This window comes from Mercenaria mercenaria, chromosome 5, assembly GCF_021730395.1.
Source record: "Mercenaria mercenaria strain notata chromosome 5, MADL_Memer_1, whole genome shotgun sequence".
In the NCBI taxonomy this organism is placed as follows: Eukaryota; Metazoa; Mollusca; class Bivalvia; order Venerida; family Veneridae; genus Mercenaria; species Mercenaria mercenaria.
Genome location: NC_069365.1, coordinates 80,899,996 through 80,923,670, shown reverse-complemented (window position 1 = coordinate 80,923,670; position 23,675 = coordinate 80,899,996). Strand labels below are relative to the sequence as shown.

At 33.9% G+C, this 23,675-nt stretch overlaps 1 long non-coding RNA gene across 1 annotated transcript; it reads right to left on the bottom strand.

Annotated features, from left to right (window-relative positions):
* Positions 1-1,727: 1,727 nt before the first annotated feature.
* Positions 1,728-3,461, bottom strand: LOC123557763 (uncharacterized). Its single transcript, XR_008371199.1, has 2 exons — positions 3,326-3,461; positions 1,728-1,924 (listed from the first exon to the last, which is right to left on the bottom strand). It is a non-coding gene; the product is annotated as an uncharacterized LOC123557763 (long non-coding RNA).
* Positions 3,462-23,675: the final 20,214 nt, after the last annotated feature.

Genomic DNA, 23,675 nt, shown 5'->3' with positions numbered 1-23,675 from the left:
CGCTTCGTCCGTCCGTCCCGGCAATTCATGTCCGGAGTATTTGTCAGCAACCACTGTTTGGAATTCAGACAAACCGCATAGGAAACTGCACAATTAAGAGGAGATGCGCAAATTGTCTACGTGTTTCGGTCAAATGATTTTTTCACCGAGTTATTGCCCTTTGATTATTAAAGTTTGTGTACAATAGTACAGTTCGTTTTTGTAGTAATTCTTAGCAACCACAAGCAGGTTGGAATTTACCGAAACTTCACAGGAAGCTTCATTCCCGTAGGGAAATGCTGATATTGTCTTCTTCCGGTCGGATGGTTTTTACATCGAGTCATTGCTCTTTGATAATTCAACATTAGTATACTATAGTAAAATTTTTGTCCGGAGCATTTCTAACAACCACTGGTCGGAAATTAGCAAAACTTCATAGGAAGCACAACTCAAGGATGCAGATATATTTTACTAATGTTGCGTAATCACAGGGCAATAACTATGTGAAAATCATCCGACATGAACATGAAAATGATATACGCACAACCCCACCACCTCCCCCTCTTCGAAGTGAAGCTTCCTGTGAAGTTTTGGAGCATGCAGGCAATAAGCGCATCTCCTTTTGGGAGTTCCTATGAACAGAGAGGTTTTGCCTTTTGATTATTCAACGTGAGTAAACTATAGCGCCGTCCTAGTCTGGAGTATTTCTAATAAACCACAGGTTGGAATTCAGCGAAAATTTAAAGGATGCTTCACTCCCAAAAAAGAAATGCGCTTAATGTTCAGCATGTTCAGGTGGATTTATTTTTCATTGCCATATTGCCCTTCTGATTATTTCACATTAGTAAACTACATGTGCCGAGTCATTTAATTCCACTTTTGTTCTTTTAATATGCAATAATAATATTTCTGGGAGCATCCATCGGTTTAACCTAGATCTAGCCTATTTTTCCATGTTTTAAGATTAAAGATATTTTGCATACCTACTACGTTCACGTATGGAAAATTGTATAACCGATTTATGAGAATCTTATCACGTAACTTCAATCACGTACTAAAGATCCTTCAAGGAAATATAGATGGGACAGTTTGTAGCAACTGCAACTTGTCAGACAACGCGCTTCATCGATGCAATGTAATTATAAATCATGTTTATGGACAAAGGAGTGTGTTACTGCAGCATGTGTCTTGTGTAGGCGCCATCGCCTTTTTGGTCCGTGCTTGTTTCTCGTCTAAGACTAAATGTATTTTTCATCAAAAGTGATAACGTATTCGAGTCTAGTTGTAAAGTCAGGGGGATAAATATCAAGTAAACTTGTTTGTATGTGTGTGTGTGGCGGGGAAGCGGGGTTTGGAGAGAGAGAGAAAGATTGAGAGAGAGGGAGAGAGAGAGAGAGAGAGAGATTAACTACGGCGACATTCCAGCTTCTGATGGACGAAGATTATTTCGTCGCAGAACCACCAACCTACCGTAAGACTTCTGGATTGCTTTCTCACATGAAGAATTTTACGCCTCAAGCGGGGTCCGAACCCATATTGGTGAGAGGCAAGTGATTTTAAACCAGCGACCATAACTACTCGGCCATAGAAGCTCCTTGTGTCAAGTATAAATCATTATTCAAGTCATGCAATATGATGTAAACCAGTGCTTAAGGAAGTTCCTAATAGTAAATACAAACATATGTAGTCAGTACATACAAAGACTTAGTACATCTTCTGAAAGGTCGATAACAGATAACAACACATCAGACTAATAGCATATTTTACTTGAAGAAACGTTGAAAAGATATCATCATGCATTAAACAAAGTTACTGCAGACATTGTGAAAGATATTTAATGAAACCAATTCTATCTCCCTTTAATATTTGATAGGGTCAAAATGCACGGGTTGGTTATAACTGTTGACACTATTCTGTGATGACACCATTGTTGTTGAAATATTTGCTGAAAATATATAAAATGTACGATTTTGGTGTACGCTCACACAATATTTACCACCGTCATATAACTGAAATACTTTTGGAAATGAAATTAAAAATTGTTTTTTTTTGTTTTTTTATTTTCACGTAGTTCCATTCTCTAATATTATAATAAGTTTTTTTTTAAATAGTTTATACTATTTACTGTAAGCTGTACCTTTTTCTCTTTATAGCAATACGATAACGAAAACAGGTTAACTTTAACCCTCACCCTGCTAAATTTCTATAATGAATTTGTACAGTACCATAAACTGTTAAAAGGGGTGCTTTCCGAAAAGATATTGACTGAACGGCGAACAGTGCAGACCATGATCAGACTGCACGGATGTGCAGGCAGATCTTGGTCTGCACGGGTCGCAATGGCAGAATCACTTGCCGCCAGCAGGCTAATTAAGCAAATAATGTTTTATAAATTATAGTGAAGGGTATGCTGCTTCTAAATAGTTGATGAGCAAAATATTTCATTGATTTATAATACCTTCCATGATTTCTTACATTTTATACTACGTCGGATATTCATTTATAATCATTATAGTGATATAATCACTATCATATCAGACTAAAAACTGATTAATAGTACCTTCTGTAAATTTACCTTTTGATAATATGGCAAGTACTTTGTCAAGTGCACTTAAGTTATGAAAATGGACCCAATACTCCTTGATAACAATATCATCTAAGTAAATACAAGAATCATGGTCCCGGAGCGACCGTATATATAATAAAACCTGTAAAGAAGATATGATCGTGATAAAAAAATCGACTAATCTTATTAAACATATGTGAATATCTTTAATGCAGATAATTTTGTAGGTGAACTGCGCATATACTGTCACTCCTTTACCGGTCTCTAGCAGTATTACTAATATTTTTCAATACTTTCTGAACACCTTATAAATTTTGAGCTAAACATTTGCATTTTTTTTCTCCAATACTCTCGTTTTCTGTAATCAAATTTTCTATTAAATTATTTCCCTCAATTTCATATTTCTCATAAATGAAATACGTTAGCTTTAAATTAGAAAATCTGGGGGGGGGAGGGGTGGGGGGGGGCGGGGGTAAAGATCGGATAGGGGCAGTCACTTTAAAAGAACGCAAACCCAAAGCCGAAACACTACAGTAGTGTATGTATGGCTATGTACACCTTGAAAATGCACATTATTACAGCAGAAAAATAAATTTTCTATAAAGCCTGTGGTGTAACAGATCATTCCTTTTCGATAAACTCAAGTATCTATTGTTTAGTCGGAAATAGATTCATATAACTTTGTGCCAGATCAAGCAAATAATTCGCAATATATGCAGATGTTCAAGTACTTCATTAATTAAGCGCGCTATTATAGGTATGGTAATGGTATATACGTACGTGCTCCCATTCCTCCCATTCCAGGATTCTGAACAACAACGGTAGTTCTGTTGCTAGCGCAACAACACTTGTAGCAGCACACACAACAACAGATCATTATACCGATAAAGACAACGGCCGACACAATGGGCGCCCAGCTGTTAATGAGAAAAAAAAACACACACACATATGTAAATAGTATTTATATTTTCTATTAGAATTATTTTTCAATGCCATATTTCAGAGATTAGGTGTAGGAAATTTATCATATGCATTTAAAAAGGAAGATCCAAGATATTTTTATTTTGGTTGAATTACGTGAATAGTAGTATCAAAATATGAATGTATTCCTTATTATCAAAATATCAAGTATCAGATAGGGTGTAATAATATCAATAAAGTTTGCAGTAAATAAAAATGACACCGCAGGCGTCTAACTTACATATGGTGTTTCCACCAAAGCGCACAGAAATCATCTCTATCGTCAGATGGTGCTTGTAGTAGTACGTTATCTCAACAAGATAGACCAACATTAAAATCTGTTGTTCCACAACAATAGTTATCACACCATTGCGGGTCCTTCCAGTTCCCTAGTATATCATAGTATCCTTCGCAACATTCACTTCCGGCTGTCAGTGGCACTACAGAAAGTAAAAGAAAATCAGAACCATTCTGTAAAAGTATCATCAAAATACAATTGCGTCAAATTATTGATATACCTCCGTAAATTGTTTAAATAAGTCGCACGCCATGGATATTTTAACAGCAATAGCATCACAGTGTTAAAAAGGAAAATGTTTGAAATGAATTGTTCCTACAGTAGTGTACAATACAAATGTATATGTTATCCTTTTAAGTTTGAATGTCATTTTGGTGTGTGAATGTCATTATATCATTATGGTGAATACTTTTGGTGTGAATATTCAACTTTTCGCCCTTGGCTGGATGAGCCAAGCTATAAATATACTACAAATGATACACATCGGTACATAACGGTATTTGATTCCATTTTCTTTTTGTTGAATATAAAGCCTATGTTCTTAACTCCTTTTGCACCAGAAAATGGTATTTTATACTGTCAAAGCATACTGCTGTTGTATAAATTGGTTATGTTTTGGCAAATAGAGGCTTTACAGAGAGAGAGGTTGGCGTTTTGAGACATCGTGGTGTTAAAATCAATCATTTCCTCGGCATGGGAAGTCCGTCTTCAGACAGTCTATGAGAGGCATGACCATTATTTTCCAATTTTGTACTACAATTTCTTCACGGAGCCGTTAGATCGATTTTCAGTCCCGGTCATTTGAATGTTTAGGACGTTCCAATATGTGGAACAGTGTCCGTTGAGTAGTGCTTAACAAACGAAATCAGTGCATATCAATCCACACTGCTTCAAAAGTTTCAAACACGTAAATTTCAAGTAAAACCATAAACGTAGATAGATTGTGAATTCTAAGAGTCATGTATGATAATTCACGATACAATCAAGCATCGTTGGTATTTTACAGGTCAGACATTATAGAATAAAGACATGCATCTTTTGCCATCCGTCTACAGCAAGGTTAATCCTACCAAAGATGTAACATTTAAGGTAATAAAAATATGTTTTGACTGCCCTCAGTCTCTTTTGAAAATTCAGTATATTGTTATAAAAAAGAGATAAATTCTTTTACATTTTATCACTTTTGTGGAATCAATCAACTTTTTAACATTAACTTTTTCTCGTTGTGAAGATATCTCTCATAGAAAATGGTTATGATGTGCAATTCATTTCGAAATACTGTAAGGGTATATTAAAAAAAATAGCGCAGCTATGTGTTACATCTGGTGCAAATTAACGATTTATCGATTTATGTTGTCGTGATTGGGTGACATCGAATATGCATTTGTATCTGAAGTACACAAGTTACCACGATAAAACTTAAACGATTTTTTTTAAAAAAGAACAAAAAGTCGAGCATTATAAGACTTAAAGTAACTATTTGAATGAAGATTTTGATAATGTAGTCAACGCTGATAAAACAAGAATGCTTGAGTCGTTCTACTCGTATTGATGTTTCTCTGGTTGATATTTCACTGAACATGGCTATCTGTTATTGTAAAAAATAAGAAGATTGAATTTTAATACAGCGTTGGTGATAATTCCTGATAAAGTAACGAACTCAGTTAACTCTTGGGTGTAATACTATACACAATCCAATATAATTATAAGTGAACCAAGTTCATAAACATAATAAACTTTATTAATAAAAGTTGGATTCAGTTTTCCCTTTTTGTAATATATAGCGACCAAAACAGCAAACCCCCTATTTGCAATTTTACCAATATCTGAAATTACCCTTTTTTAGCATACAATAACATCAAGTTAACAGTTAAAACCGTATCAAAATTTTACGCAAAAATACAATTTATTCATTTAACTCCACACCCAATATCTTAAATGTCACAAAAATATACATGAAAGGGGGGGGGGGGGGGGGGGGTTGTTAGAGTTCAAATAGTTTGCTTTTTAGATATTTTGACCTTGCTCGTACCCGTTGCTAAGATTGTTTTCGCAAATACATTTTCGTTTTTTATTTGATATGGTAAGGAACTGTTTGTTTCAAATCTGATAATAAACGCAGAATAATTTCATGGCCCGTTCACTTGTGTTCGCAAAGCATGTCCAAGCACGTAACGGTAAAGATGCTTGAGTAGCTATGACGTATCGACACATTGCGTTTTGGATAAAAGCCGTATTTCATGACCATAGGTGCGTTCCCAATGCAAATAACTAATTTAAAAGTACTATGAAGATAATACTTAAAATAGTGATAGTTATCAATAAACCAAGGTTAATACTTATTGACGGATTTACTTGTAATACAATAAACCATTTCAAACAGTCAAGGTCAAACAATCAAGGTCAAGAAAATATTCAGTTCATGGAGTCAAACTAATTTCCATTTCCCGATAAGTAACACTTGAAAATTACAAATAAAACAAATGAAAATAATAGATGAATATATAAAAAAAAGACAATAATTTTTTGAGTCGCGCAGTATTTTCACAGCAGAACTCGTGCATTTTTTCTCTGTAGGCCTACAAAGCTAACAACGTAATAAAAAGAAGAAAGAAAATAAATTGTACAGAAGATAAGATCATTTATTCTTCAGTTCTGCAGAACAAGAGATGCATTTTACTTTAAACTATAAAATAGCGCTGAACAGAATAAAGAAAATAACTCACCTAATGTTAGCAAAACTAAAAAGTAAAACATTTTTATTTCAACGGAATATTCGCCAACTATTATACATATGATGCGTAGATACCCACGGGTAAACTAATAATGATCTTAACCTGTTTATTTGACGAAAGGATGGTTATCTTTTAACGAAGATAGCATTTTCGAAAAATATGAAGGTGTTATCAACTTATGACACACGATTAATTTTGAAAAATGGATGTTGATCGTTTTAAGGTGTGTGTTAAATAATAAAGCATGGAAATCATGGAACTTTCATTTTGATTTTGAAAATAAATACACTTCTTAAAGAATCACTAAAGAAAATGAATTTTCGAAATATTTGTCAAAATGCCTTCATTTCTTGCATGTTTTTACTTAGATGAAGTTGTAGTGTAATGGCTAGGTTATTATTATAATTATTATTATTATACCATATTTATATAGCACCCTTTTCATGATAAACACGTTCAAAGGCGCTTTACAGCAACTGCAGCCACACAGGGCGCAAAATCATCCTCTACCAGTACAGACACAGAGCGATCTGACCAGAGGAACAGAGTGAGATAAAGCCCACAGAACAGACAGAGAGAACTTTTCAGATACAGACGTGTCCGGCTAATTTAGCCTAGCTCTTTTCGAAAAGACGGTCTGGTTCTTTAACGTGCCCGGTGTATAGCACCGATACACGCGAAGCCGTATTTCATGGGAAGAACCAGTACAGGCCTCTAGTTAGGTGGGAGACACTTGTATTTTGATTTAAATATTTCTTTCAGAGTTTTTACAAACTATACAAAAACTGTACATTTCGAGATTGTTAAATCTTCAGTAGCTTGAGGATGTTGAACAAGTAAACATCCGTGAATTATTTTAGTTTAATTACTAAGTTGTCAGGAAGTTGAATAATGTGTCTGTGAAGTTTTCCTGTGTTTTCCTATATAAACTCAATGTACATTGTGATCAGGGGAGGGAGACAGCCCAGGTAACGGGCTAGGGACGTGGTCCGTCCCAGGTTTGACTGACAGCTCCCAGGAGCTGAAACTCAATAATCAGTATTAAAAGCATGCTTGAAATACAAGGTGCAGTCTAGTCTATTGCGCATATTCTTACCAACTGTAGTAATTGTAACTGACTCTAGTATTTTTTTCTGTTTAATTTCATACAGGTAATGATACTAAATATTTACTGCTGTCTGACCTACAAACCAGCGCTGGAAACATTTGGGCCTAGTTCGATCACCTACTTCTGTATAGTATAGTAAGAAATAAGAGTTTCCTCACACGCGCATGATTCACCATATTTTATTTGCTACAACAGTATAGCGTACTAATCTCTAGGTGAAGAACTAGTTATACAAATACGGCGATGCCCATAGAAACGCCTCTAACACCTGTTTTAAAAATAATTTTGACAACTTAACACTCGGGTAGTATTACATCTAAACACACTCTCCGGGATCCGTGTGTTCACGCCATATTTTAATAACAATCACCCGCTAGTTGAAATATAGTTGAAAAAAAAAATACGTCAAATCCATTAACTGAAGGCAGTTTGATGCCACAAAAGTTAAACTAAAAATACAATTTAAGTAGGGCCCGAAAAAATACAATAGTAGATGACAGGGTCGGATCCAGGATTTTTTCCCAGGGCGTCCAGATGGGGTAGGTGCGGGAATGGGTGTCCCCCTCCTGCTGGTGGGGGTACGAGAGCCTCCCCGGAAATTTTTGTTTCTCGAGGTCAACGGAGAGCGAATTTCGAGCGTTTTAGAGTAAAAAAAAAAACAACAAGAATCTGAATCCCATCAAAAATGTAATCATCACTTCGAAAATTAGAAATCCAGTATTATTTTACAAATTTTCCCATGATATGAAAACGACCATAGTGGGCGTGCGGATGAACAAGGATGAAAAATTCATTATTGGCCTTGACTAAAGTTAAGCCCCCTGCCAATGACTTGTCAACTTCTAAAGGGTTATTGAAAATATAAATATAAAACATGTATTGCCATTATCGATGTGAATGTTTACCGTTTGATCTATTTCTTCCGGCTCACACATCACCAATTTCAAGTGTGAAAGAGCGACTGATTCGATGAAATAATATCTTCGCACAGTGTAACCGGTGCAAGAAACATACTCACTCTGTTACGTCATGCAAAACAAAGTATGTAGTAAATACCACTCCAGTATCGAATAAGTAACAGAAAGAGTAGGGGTTCACGAGAAGGCGTAGCCTTCGAGAAATAACCTCATTATTCGAGTGGCCCCTATATACGCTTTCTGTTTTTTATCATTGTCCGCCAATATGAACAACGCATTCGGCTGCTGATTTTGATTGACAAGTTAACATTGGTACTATCCCGTGACAGAGAACGGTTTCAGAAAGTTCAACATTTCCCTACAGTATTCTATATGTGTGACAGGAAAGGCCGTACCGGCGACAGTACCCAAAAAAAAACACACCCTTTACAATTTTTTACAGATTTATTTACAAAAATGATTTTAACAATGAATAGATAAAAAAAAAAAAAAACGATTATAAAAAGAAAAAAAAAAGTTCAGTACCTAGAAAAAAAAGTTTTTATACTTCCATTCAATCTGACGTGACACAGTCTTAATGTAATTGTAACTTTAAGTAGCCAAACAAACAGATTTCTAAATTCAAAATACAGTCCCTTTTAAAAAACCGTGAATACGTTATTCCGTTTTGGGCCCCTAGGTGGGGGGTGATTGCATCCCTGACTGATTTCAGGGGAAAAAAAAAACATCGTCTTTGCGGTTTACGCACAACCAGGGGACAAAAGCTCGCGCGGGGAATATCACACCAGGCGATGAAGACAATAAACCCCGGGGCTTTGTATTTCCGGGTTAGACTCACCAGGAAAATCGCGGGCGAAGAAGCTAAAAATATCATAGGGTAAGCCCATAGAAAAACAAAAAACAGGAAAAAAACGCCCTTTGGGGTAAACCCCAAATCCCTCCGTAGGCTCCCAAAATAATCTGCTACTTATACAAACATATGTGCTACTAATTTCAAACGTCACTGATTAAAAATACTCACTTTTTACTTCCTTTATTAAAAGATTACTTACTTAAAAGACTAAAGTTAAAGTATGAAAAAAGAAAAAAAAAAGGGGAAACATTAAGATACGGACATATAAACGCAGCCTTTTTAAAACACAAATTAACAAAATAAATTAAATAAAACTTTATATGAAGTTTGGCATCCATAAAATCAATCCCGTACACTAAAAGGGACATTTTTGTGTATCAAAACTGTCACACAATTTCATTACAAAAAATTTTACTGGACAGACTTGCCATATAAATTTTTATACATAACAAACAATGCAGTAATGGCGTTCCAAATAACGAAATGTTTGACTAATTTTTGAAACAAAGTACTTTATAATATCATTTTACAAATTTCAGTACAAATTTTTACATCTTATATAAAGAAAACTTTTTTAGATTCCTTTTTCGAAAAATTTTTCAAAAGCGAAAAATTTTAAAATAAATTATCCTGCATACCGAAACTAGCAAAAATCAATCCGAAAAGAAAATGTTACAGAATTCTGTAGAATAAACAAAAATTACCCAAAAAAAAAAATCGTAATGCAAAAATCAAACAAAAATCAAACAAATAAATTTTTACCTCGATCGAGCAAAAATTTCTAGCAAAAAATAATTTCAGACATAGTTTGTCTAAAATCGAAAGGGTGGTGTGCCAAGGCAACATCCAGTCATAAAAGGATAATGCCCCCGCAATCTAAATTTCGGGGATTCAGGGCTAAGCCGGGGACTCCGACAGGGGGCCACGGACCCCGATATGCCGGGGAATCTAACTATTTTTGGCGCAAATTTTAAATTGACAATTTGACCCATTAAGGGTTTTGGGATAAAACAAAAATTACGAAGTTATAAAATTCAACTTTCTTATTATGAACAAATTTTTTAAATTTTTACAGGGAAATTTATTTTATGAAATACAGAAAAAATATAAGATTTTCATGCGTGAAACTGACTTTTACCTCAATAACTCAAAAAATTTACAAAAAATGATGCAAACCTGCTTTTACACTCAAAAAAAAAGGCCCGTATTCAATTTGTGACTATGTGGGGGGGACCAAACTGTCTCTAACTTAGTTAGAGTACGGCTTTAGCCACCCCCCTTCCCTTTGTTGATAGAAATAACATTTATAATGACCTGCGGGAAACCAGACATGTTCTTTTAACTAAGTTAAGTACGGCTTATAGCCCGCCCCCTTAGTTGATAAAAGTTAACAGTTAAAATGACACTGCGGGAAAAACCATAACAAACCTTTTTAAACTCCGTTGATATAGGGGGTACCGTTCTGGACGCTTCATTATCCTTTAAAACGCCGGTTTCTCGATGCCGCAGCACGTTGAATGATTACAAGTGCAGCAAATTTTCTTTTATTTTTGTTTTTTTTTTACAAATATTGTACACAGCAAGTATTTTTGGATTCCGTGCCGGGCACCCTACTTTATAAAGACTTTTTTTACTGTTTTTTCGCTTTAAAATTTTCACCATTAACATTAAAAAATTCGGGGGTGGGGGGGGTCCGAAACCCCTTGAATCCGCCCCCCCACCCCCCCACCACCCGCTGGACCGGGCCATGTTATCAATTTAGACACTGCCTCGCGAGGTGACATTATCGGCCAATTTTTATTTTGGAACATTTCAGAATTTCTTTCGGAGGAAATTTTAATTTTAGTAGAACAAAAAGAGAAATTGTATTTGGTAAAGTAAGTCAAATTATATGAAAAATCAGGTCTGAATTTGATGGGTTTTGCAAAAAGCAAATGTACATAAATTTCCCCATAGAAACCATGACCTACCCTCTCTCATTTTGTCATTAAACGAGGAAAAATTTTACGGGAAGGGGCCCCAAAAATTAACGTTGAATACAGACATTAAATATTAGATATATTAGCCATCTCCTAAAATTTAATGACTTATCAATTTGCATCTAAGACCGCCCATAAAAAAACCAACAAGGCTTTTTGCGACCACAGGTCCAGACCACCGCGCTCTGCGCAGTCGTCGGGATCCATGCTTTCGTTTTTAAAAACCCTATTGCAAAGAGAAACCGTTAGCGAACGGAGGATCCTGCCCAAACTGCGCGGAGCGGGGTCTGGATCCATGCACCCAAACCCTATTTTGGGTTTTCCATGTTGCGGCTCATTATTTTCAAAGCAACGTTTCTTAATTTAGATGAAAATGATTTTACGCCGCCGATTCTTTTAAAATAAAATACGTAAATTGTTTAACAGATCGGCTTTTGATTCAAAATAACGCACTGTAATTAGTAAAACTCCATATTAGACACTTTATTGATTACCTTGTGCATCTGGGTTTGGGGAAAAATTTTCAAAACGTTGCTACGATTTTGTATTTTTTTTTCTCTTTATTTTTGTACATACCAGAAATATATAGTATGAAAAGCTAAACTCCTACCTGGTTGATGGGGATGGGGGATAACACTAAATTTTTTTTTTTTTAAAATTTGAATTTTATTTTTTTTTTCTAAGATTCTTTTACAAACATAAAAAAAACGAAAAGAAAAAACAGCAGATATTTAAAATAACAAACAAAAAATTTTTTTTACATATTACAGGTACCACAGCAGAAAAACAATAATAGTATTCGTAATTCATTCCCACAAAAAATTAAAATGATAAAAGCTGACAAGCTAATATTTTGTAAACAGAAAAAGCAAGACATTTAAAGGGGAATAAAAGCTGTAGCTGATGAAACAGACTTTCTGGCTGAGATGTTTCCCTTTGTAAGAATGCTTTAGATCATTTATATATTTAAAGATAAAACATAGCTAAAATTTTTTAAAAAACAAAATAGTTATTACTTCCCTTTTTAAAATTTTTAATTTACCTTTATAAAATCTTTCTTATATGAAATAGTTTGGCTAAGACTTTTCAGTTTGCCAAAAAATTATAGAAGGGCTTTACTTCAATTTTAAGATATATTAAGTTAAAAGGTAGCATAAAAAACATGTCTTTTCAAAAACCAAAATTTATCAAGGGAGGAATTCATTTTTTTTGAAAACTGAAAATTTTAAGGTTTAACTGCAGTATTTATTTACTTCAAAAAAAATTAATATTCTTCCCTCACCTTTTGTTTGGCAAAACATTTTTCATTTTACATAAATAATATATGATTTACAAAAAAGGGATGTGTAAGTCCGGAAATAATCGTTTACCAAATAAAATTGGGTTTTTTTGCCTTTTGCACCAATGAAATTGTACACTTACTTTGAATCAAATTTCAAAATTTTAAACCAAAAAATACTAAAAAGGACACCTAAATAAAAGATGAAAATATTTTTTGGGGCTCTATACTAAAAGCTTGGGTAGAAAAACCCTTTTGTAAAAAAGAGTTTTGTGCCAAAAATTCTGAATTGACTGTCGTACCACAGTTTTTTTTGGATCTGTTGTAATTTTAAAAAAAGGTAAAGTACATTTTTTTTGCCAATAAAGGAAAAAAGGGATTTATCTCATTTATCTTTTTTGCTAAATTTTTGGGTTTGTGTTTTGTTTCAGAAAAATTTTAAGACAAAAGGGGTTGTAATGGGATTTTTCCTTTTTTTGGTTTATTGAAAATGTAATTTTTAAATAAGCTCGGATTGCACAATAAATTTATTATAAAGCAAAAAATATTTCCTTCTTTTTTAATATTTTTTAAAACACATTTTTTGCTCATAAAGTCTTTTACTAAAAAACCCCTGTACAAGAAATTTCTAAAACAAAAGGGTTTCCTGACTAAAAAAATTTATGACTAAAAAAACGGTTCGAAAGAAATTCTCCCAATTTGTTGAGTATTTAAAAAAAGTAATTTGTGTTTTTCCAGAGAACTTTTTTTAATTTTTCCTGTACTTTCTTTTTAAAAATATGTGCCATTTTTTCAAAAAGGTTAATCCATGGGTAAAAAATTTACTAGATCAAATAAGAGGAGTACTCTTCAAATACCTTCTAACCTGAACTTTTTATGGCCATTTAACTTTTAATGTCAATACCTTAACCCACCCCCCCCCCCCCCCCCCCCCCCCTTTTAAAAGTCTTGTTTTACTCTAAAAAAATCTTTATTTGTTAAAGCAAGTTGAAGCACCCAAAACCAACAATGACACGCAGATATAAAATCAATAAAATAAAGACGGCACCATGAATAAAAAAAACAAAATTCAAATTTCCTGCCTTTTTTAAAAAATTAGTACGCTTCAGTTCTTTGCAGGGGTTTTTCAATTTTTTTGTAAAACAAATTTGTCAACGTGATCAGTGTTGGGCTTTACCCCTTTAAATCAAATAGCCGGCATAAACTTACATCCCTTACAGCAATTTGATGCCAAAACAATGAAATTATTTCAATGAAAAACCAACTCATAATGGGAAACCTTACCAGGAGAGCATGGCGGGTTTCTAAATGTTTTTGACCCGCACAAAAAAGCTTTTCACAACGACAGTTCCCGACGCGCAACAGTGGGGACACCGCTCTACATTCTTCTATGTTCTGCAATTTTATTTCATATGATGATATATTTATGATTGTAACATTTATTTCTATGGCAAATATGCAGGCAAACGTTTTTAGCAACATAACAGGTATTGAAAAAAAAGCGCAAAGTAAATTTTAAAAATTTTTTCTTTTTTAGTTCGCACTGTTTCCCCGCAAAACAGATTTTAAAAAAAAAAAAAAAAAAAACATATTCCAATAAATTTGTATTTTTTTTTCATCACATATTCATTGATTTAAGCAAAAGTTTAAAGAATGAGAAATCTGTTTCTTTTTCCAAGGTTTAAACCCGAACTAACTGAAATATCAAACCTACAACCCGCAGGCTGAAAGTGAAAAGAGAAAAATCCAAGTTTTTTTATAAAGGGTCATGTATGAAAATCTCGTATGTTCAGACATCTATTTACAACAAAGCATGGTTTACTCACCTTAATTAACAGGTGAATGTACCCTTTTCAGTTCAAACTTAGTCAAAACCGATATAGCGATATGTTTTCTGAATATTTGATATCTCAGATACCAGGACTTTTGAACTGAAACAAACGGAAAACAAACAATGGATAGAATCTAAAATGCATTGCTAATTAACATATTATCTGTGGTGAGTAAAAAAATACCGCGCCAAGAAAACCCAACATAATGGCTTTGCATCCGCCATCGGGTCTATCCATCTTCGCTTCAAAGCTTTTGGTTTAAAAACTGTTACGAATGCAGGGATCCTGCCAGACTGCGGGGATCGCGGCGGTCTGGCCCCTGCTGGCGCAAACCACTACTTGGTTTTCTCAGGGCACGCTCATTAACAAAAAATTTAATAATAAAAAAAAATTCAAGATTTTTTTTCTTTCTAAAAATATTGTTAATAAATAGGAAAGAAAAAAAGCCATAAGAAAAAAGGGTTCATAAAGCCACATTGATCGTACTACTTAAATGCGAAGAAACTTCAAGAACAGTGTAATAATTCGTGCAAAAAAAATAAGAAGACGGGCCCTTTATTTAACTCATGTAAAATAAAATAAAAAGAAAAAGGAAAAAAAATTTGGGACTAACAATATAAAGTAATGGCTTTTTATGACGGGCGCACCCCCACCCAAAAAAACTACACGGCAATTAGAAAGCATCTGGGGGTTTAGTAGAAGGTCTCCCATATACTAAATATGTCAAAAGCACCAATGGTCCTTGCTTTTTCATACAAAATTTTTATTTGAAAGTGCAATGGAGTCTATCAAGTAGACTGTACAAACGCGAAAAGGTTGTGTGATACGTTGCGCATTTTACCCTATGGGTTTTTGAGCCCGCCATAAAAAACCATCAAGCATTTGCGACCAGTCTTTTGAAATTTAAAAACCGTTAGCGAACAGCAGGACCTGACCAATTGGCGGATGCCAGGCGGGTCGATCCATGCTGACGCAAACCACTATTTGGTTTTCCTCAGGGAAGGGGCTCAATTGGCCATCAATGTTTTTTCCTGGTCCTCGGGTATCAAAACCCCTTTGGATTAAATAAAGATTTCAAAACAAAACACAGCCTTTTTATATTTAAATGTTCCTTTTTTGAATGATATGGAAAACAAGCGCAGCTCTCTCCTCTCTTCTCCTCTCTCTCTCTCTCCTCTCTACGTATGATAAGTTAAATACAACATGTATCTGATAAACCATGATCATTTCCGTGAACTGGGTTCAAACAAATAGGCGCCCCACAATACTTGAAAAGGGATTTTTTTATAAGGGGTCTGTGCCCTTAAACGTCCAGACATGGGGACATATATATTATAGCCTCCATTTTGCTTCACCGCCGGTCACCTTATTTTTATTTTTAAAACAGCAAACCATCTTGATCTGGTCAACTACCGCTTTTAACATGTTTGCCCTGGTCAACAGACCCGAGATACCGGTTAAGGTCAATAAAAGCAAAATTTATAGATAACAAAAAGGGGCATAGATTTTAAAACGATAAAAAGATTAGGCTTGATTTTTACGCTTATCATAACATAAAAATGTCTTAAAAATAATAGTTTGTGTGTTAAACGGGCTTCACGTTTTTTTCCCTAAAAATATTTAAATTTTCCCCCAAAGAAAATGCGTTAGTTTCTTCTTTACATCTATACAATTTTCCATAAAGTCAGATAATTTTCACATCAAGTTTTATTTTTTTTGATAAATCTAAGGAAAATATGCTGCAAGCGCGAAAAATCTTGGAAACAAATTTTAAAGGGTTTTAAATTTCCATTAATAGAAACTTTATTTCCCCTTGTACAAAAATTTTGGAAGGTTTTACAAACAGCAAAGATCGTCCGTAAAAACGAACTAAAAGTAATATCTATGTTTCCTAAATTTTTTTGATTTTAAAAAACTTTTACAGGGGACTTTTTAAAACATTATTCAATTTTGAACTGATAAAAGTATTTTTTTTTCCATTTAAAAAAAACAATACTTACCTAAAGATGTATAAAATATTACAATATTTTTTCAATAAAACACGTGCAAAACGCTTTGGGGCATAGGTGTATAATGTTATGTCAGAAAAATATGTAAGTGTAATTTTAAAATTTTTAACAACGATATCAACTTAAAAAATACTAACTTTTGTTTAAAAAGAAAAAATTTTTTTTAATATAACAGCATAAACGATTAGGATTTTTGAATTTACCCCTCCACCCCCTCTCCCCCACCATGCCCAAACTTTTGTTCCTCAATAAATAAATGACAACGGGACTTTGCCCAAGTTAAATAAAAATTGACCTGCCCACTTTTTATTTTTCATGGGGATATATCCCACCCCTCCCACCCCCCGATATTTTGTCTTTTTTCCCATAAATATTGTTTTTTTTGTCTTTGTTTTATTATTAGAAGTCCCGCAAAGAAAAATTTTGGGTCCCCAAATATGTTTTATGTGATTATTTTATAAATATGTTAAAATGGCACCAATGTAAATTCTAAAATATCATTACCTACAAATTAGGGGTGAGGGGCTTGTGCGAAGGTCCATTTGGGAAAAAGCACTGGGGGCTGGGGAATGGGATACCTGTATCTGTTTTTATTGGGGCATAATCCGGGTGTGGTGAAGTATTGTGTTGTCGTTTATAAATGCATTCAAAAAGATCTAGTTGCATCTTTATTCGAGGGGCAAAAAACATTCATGTTTGTAGCCCCCCGCTCAGAAAAGGGGAGAGCACAGATTAGGGAAATAGGGGGTCGAGAGTTCGATCCCCGGGTGGGGGTATTTTTCCTGACAATTTGATAAAAGACAATGTGCGTAATCAATCGTCCTCCACCTCTGTTTCAGGGGGAAGTTGCAGTTACTGGGGAAACTTTTGTAGGGGACAGAACCGGAACAGGGTTAGGTTATCTCCAGCCTTTACATAACGAAATCTGTTGTAAAAGGGTAAACCCAAAGAAAACAAACATTCTTGATGTTTCCTCGCAAAAATAAAATTTGTTTTAAAATTTATGCACTTCAGGGAGTAAAATTTGGTTTAAATTTTTTTTGGGCTGAGGAAAAAACTTTTTTAAAAGTTTTAGGGGTATTTGGTTTTATTTTTTCCGAATGTTTTTTTATAAATTCTTTTAGGGAAAATTTGGTTTTCAGAGGGGCACTGACCAAAATTGAGACAAAAGGAAACTTATCTTTTCGAGAAATAAGGTAAAGAAATTGTTTACTTTGGCTACTTTATCATTTTGATGTTAAAATACTAATAAATCCTTTTTAGTTCTATGGAGTGCCTATCGCACTTAAAACTGCCCCAACACTATTGACCTGTTTGTTTGATTAACCCACCGCATGTAACTTTTGCTTTAAACGCAGACATAAAACCAAATATTCTATCTCATGTATATTTCATTTTCAAAAATTGACGTTTTAAACTTTTATTATAAAGAAACTCAACAATGTGAAAAAAAAATCTTTCAAAATTTGAACAATCGAATTTGCTTTTTCTGAACAAATTTTTTAAAAAAAAAAAGGCTTATTTTTTTATGAAATTATTTTTAGGCTTTGTGAAGAAAGTTCTACAACTTAAATTAATCACTTCGAACCTCATTCATCTAATTCCATAGCCACAGGTATGAGAGAAAGAACCTTTTCCCCTTTTTAATGCCGAGCTCAAGAAAGGGGACACTGGTACCTTTTTTTCCCCGCCTTGGTATGAGGGGGCCGGGACAAACCCACGACCCCCCGCACTCGAAGCGGACGCTCTCCCACTAGGCATCGATTTCGGCTTTTTTTCTTTTCCCTCTTTTTTTGGGTAACGAATTTTTTTAAAGGGTTTAAAGGAAAACAACAAAAAAAAAAAAAAAGACATTCAAAAAAAAACTTTTATTCCTCAATATCCCCCTTTCGTTTTTTGTTTTCGTCGATTTTTTATAAAAAGGGCATTACCGAAATTGCAAACCATAAAACTTTGTTTTTTTAAAGATCTTTTTAAAAAAAAGACAGAATTGTGCCCCCTGGGTAAAATTTGAGCTTGGTAAATTGTTCTTGGGGTTGCTGCCGTATTAACCCAAAAAACATAACCCCCATAACCACACCATACGTATGAATATGTAAATACAGAAAACTTGAAAAAAGTGACAAAATAAAACAATGACAACATGGCAAAAACAAACCATTTGGGGAGCAGACAAGCCACATAAAACATTTAGTTAAAACACCCCCGGATAGTTGCACGCACACCATCCTTTATCCCTATTTCTAAACAACAATGAAAAAAAATTTAACCCCTTACCCTGCTAAATTTTCTATAATAAATTTTGCCCATTTCTTTTGGGGACGGTGCCATTAACTGTTAAAAGGGATCATGCTTATCAAACAGATACTAACTGTGAGGCGAACAGTAGAGATCTTGATCAGACTGCACGGATGTACGGCTTATCAGGCGCACTGACCAACGCAAATCAACGGTCCGCATGAAAGGAAACCCCGCCAACTGATTCCTTGAAAAATTAAGCATCGGAAAAGGCTCAAAATAAAGATTTTACTAAAAAAAAAATTTACTTCAACTAAAGAGGGTACTCGTTTTTGTCATTGGGCCCTTTTTTGTATCTTCAAATTGCATTAATTCTACGGGCCTTTTCTTGTATCTGATTCAAATGTTATAATTTTGTCAATATCCCTGAAGGGGGCATGTCACTTTTTAAACTAAGAAATGTTTTTTTTACAACCACATTTATTTCGATGATGCCCCGTCCTTTTCATTATTTGAAAAAGTAAACAAAAGGCCACTAGACACTCATGGAAATATTTTCATCAGTTTTTTTACAGGTTTTGTTTAAATTTTGGGTTTTTAAAAACCTTACGATTAATGGTAAAAAAAGTTTGTCTAGTGATGCTTTTCTTTTAAAGTTTTGGTAAAGTTTTTTTCTAGCGAGCTATGTCACGGATATTAAAAAGTTATAATTTTGTACTGTAAAGTATTTTCCCCAAGTTGGTTATTTGTCAAAAGATTTTGTCAAACTGACGTTTTCCTTTCACTTTATTTATGACATTTTTTTGGGCAAATGCCTTAAACCCTTTTTTGCATTTTCACAACTAATTGATAACTGCGCGTCGGGAAAACAGCTTCGGGGGAAAAACCTATTTTCAAGTTTTCAGCAAAAGTGTCACTTAAATTTTTAACAAAAAATTATTTTAAAAAAAAGGCGGGGGAAATTTAAAGAAAGAAATTTTTGATTTTTTCCCTCTAACATTCTCTTTACTAAAATTTTTAAAATTTCAAAACAAAAACCCCCTTTAACATTTTTGCTCTTTTAATTTTTCGCAAAGGTTTTTTGAGGGTTGAAATTTTGTTTGTTTTTTTCCTTTGACGAATAATTACGCATAGTTTGATGGTTCGAACGGAGAGAAAGGTCTTAAAAGGGGGTTTTTTATTTTAGCTAAATTGTCCCATCCCCCTTTGTAACAAAATAGCAGGAGACCTTACATATTGTTTCCCCGGTTTGAAAAATCCATTACATTTTAGGGTTAAGGGGGAAGAAATTTGGAGAACCTTTAAAGATGACCCGACCAATAACAAAGATCCACCAAGCGTTTTGAGACCTGTAAAAAGGCATTTTTTTTTATTTTAGCAGCCCCAAAAGGGCAAATGTCCCACTGAAAAAAGTTGGGTGCGGGCCTAAAAAGATGCTACAAAACAAGTTTGATTAAAATATGGAAAAAATCAATTTAAACATTTTTTTTTTATTAGTTTTTTTTATTCTAAAAACCAACACCCCTTTAAAAAAATGCTTTCGCTATTCATGAATCTTTTGGGCAAATACGCCACCTAAAAAAATGAAAGGGCACAAAACATACAGTTGTAATTATTTCAAAATTTCCCGTTTTATAACAAAGTTTTACCGAGTCTACCGGTACACTAGATAAACGTATCAGCGTACCTTTATTTTTTGTAAAGAATTCGTCATTATACAATACAAATAAAAAAAGATTTCAACTGGCAAATTTGCAACAATCAAAGAAAAATACATATATAAAAAACACTTAAAAAACAAATAACAACAAAAAAGTACTCATTTTAATATCAACCAATAAGTCAAAAGCAAGAAACCTTTTTATATACAACACAATTTTAATAAGGAAAATCTTTTTAAAAACACTTCTCTACAAAAAACTTAACCACCCTTATTCAGTGATACCAGACCGTACAGCCTTTTTTTTTTTTGTAAGGGGGGATTTCGGTTTTTACATATTTTTTTAAACTTACTTATCATTTTAAAATATCAATATTCTTGCAAAAATTGCCAAATAGCTTTAAAACGGAACAGTGTCTTTAGGATAAACGCTTTTTTACACTTCACTCAGCGTAGCACAGTCAAAATGAAAGAAATTGACCCTTTCGTCCAACAGGGAGAGTGTTCATAAATCTTCCATTTTTATAATTACTTAATTCGTTATAAAATATTTGATTTGCAAACTGAAATCACGTGGGTAGGGCGAAAATTTGTCTTTGCGGCGTTCGCCGAAAAAATTGTCATCAGTTTATTTGTCTTTAAATTCCAATCACTTGTTTCCTAAAAAAGGGAAATTAAAAAAAACAAAAAATTTTCCCTTAAAAATGGCGGGGAATTTTAATAAGGGAAAAAAGTTTTTGAATTTTTCATCTAACATCATCTTCTCAACATTTTTCCAAAATTTCAAAACTAAAAAACCCGCACTTTAACAAATTTTAAATGGTTCTCTTTTTTTTTTCCCAAAGGGGCGTAGGTTGCAATTTTTTTTCGTTATCCTTTAAAGAATATTAAGCATAGTTGAGAAGATTCACAAAAAGGTTCTGAGAAAGAGGGCTTAACGGTTTTATTTTTAGCTAAATTGGTCCCTACCCCTTTGTAACAAAATAGCAAAGCCTTTCGATATTGTTACACATCGATTTTTATAAAAATCCATTGAAATTTTTGTGGTTAAAGGAAAAAGGCATATCACTTTTAGCATAGGGGTCCTTAAAAAAGGGGCCCCAATTTCCCCATAAAAAAATTTGGGAAAAGGACCCTTAAAAACTTTCCCCCGCCAAATATACAAAAATCCACCCAAACTTTCCCCCGAGCGCTGATAAAGGATTTCTTTTTTAGCTCTAGCAGCCCCTAAAAAGGGTCAAATTCACGCGAACCCAAAATTGGCTGCGGCCTAAAAGAGCTACAAACAAGTTTGATTAAAACATGAGAAAAAACAATTAAAGCTTTTTATTATTTTTTTTATTTCTAAAATAGGCCCTGATCCCTTTTCACAAATGCATATTTTTATTCATAATCTTTGGACAAGACGTCACACCTATAAAAAAATGAAGGTCAAGCAGAACGATAATTGTAAAGACCGTAGTCATATCACATAGATAAACTGTATGCGCGTACCTTTATTACATGTAATGAGATTCATCATTTATAGCATTAATAATAAACAGATTTCAACGATTCAATATTTTTCATACCATACTAAAGAAAAATATCCATATTAAAAAAAATCATTAAATAATTTTTTAACAAATATGTCAAAGAAACAATATCATTTTAAAATTTCAACTAATAAGTCCAAAAGCAAGAAACCTTTTCATATCAGACGACAACTGTACAAAAAACTTTAAAAAGCACTTTTCTCATAAAAGACCTACACCCCTTATTCAGTGAAACCAGACCGTATTCCTCTTTCTTTTTTGATATATTTTGGGGTTTGAACAGGTTTTTTTTCATATTTTTAAACTTTTTTTCGTTTGAGAAAATCAAAATTTTTTGCTAAATAACTGAGCTAAAGTTTGCTTTAAAACTGTGAAAACTCGTTTTGGAAAACCTTTGCCATTCACTCAGCGTAGCACAATCAACAAAATTTTAAAGAATTTAACCTCGCCAATCGGCAGAGTGTTGCAAAAACTTTCCCTTTTGATAAAAATTAAATGCGTTATCAAAAGCGTTTGATTTGCAGTTTTAAGTCCGGGGCTGATAACGAAAACGAAATTTTGACGGCGTCGCCGAAAAACAAAAAAAAAAAAATAAACAAGTAAATGGTACGCTCATCGAAACAAAGTAGCAACTTTTCAATTAGACAAAAATCACTGCTTTTACTTTTCAGTACACCTCGCTTGTTTTGTAAATACCGCCCTTTAAAAACCCACGGCGTTTTTCGACCCCATGGAACCAACCACCGCGATCCGCGCAGCTGGGGAGGATCCGCTGTTCGCTTTTTAAAACCATTTCAATTAAAAAAACCGTAGCGACGCATACCGACCATTTTGGCGGAGCGCAGCTGGGCTGGATCCATGCTGGGCACAAGCCACTATTTTTTTCTCGACACGGGTCAAATAGACATTTTTACTTACACAAATTTGGAAGTAACAAAACCTAAATAAGGTGGGGATGCATACACTAAAAAACCTATGGATATGGTCAACCTTTTTTTAACTCAATTTTTTCTTAATTACCTTTTTTGCAATAATATAAACTAAAACTTCATATCATACCCTTTTTTTTAAAAAAAAAAGGGATTTGTAAAAGTTTTTTTCCAAATTTTTCAAATGACTTTTTAGTCATCATAAAAGACTGGAAGGGGGTATATTCGCTGTTTTTATTCAAATTTGAACATCGACTTTTTTTTATCGGTGGGGTTGTTTTTGAACCTTTGTTTATCTTAATAAGCATATTTAAGCTTTATTTTAGTGTAAACATATTGCAAATTTTGAAAAATAAAAATTTTAAATTTTTTTATTCCTAAAATTTTTTACGGGTTTCAACTTTTGGCCTAAAATTTCAAAGATATTAAACAACAAACGTCCTACACCACCCGAGGGGGTTTAAAAGCAAATTATACCCGATCTTGCATTACGAAAGTTTGGGGCCCGGGTTTGGGTTTTTTAAAACAGAAAATTCCCAGATTTAAAAGATTAAGATTAACCTTCCGTTCAACAATGTTATCTTTATACAAATGCATATTTTAAAAAGGGGACAAAAACAACTGTCGATTTTATTGGTTTGGTAATACTGCCTTTAGGCACCCCGGTATGGTGGGGGGGCCCCGGTACCTCCTCCTGGGGGGAGGGCAGCTGGTTTGAACCGACGGGGACGGGGTTGACGTTGTCCTGGGTTTTGGGTCCCCCGTAACAGCTAGAAATAAATTAAAAAATTTCAAATT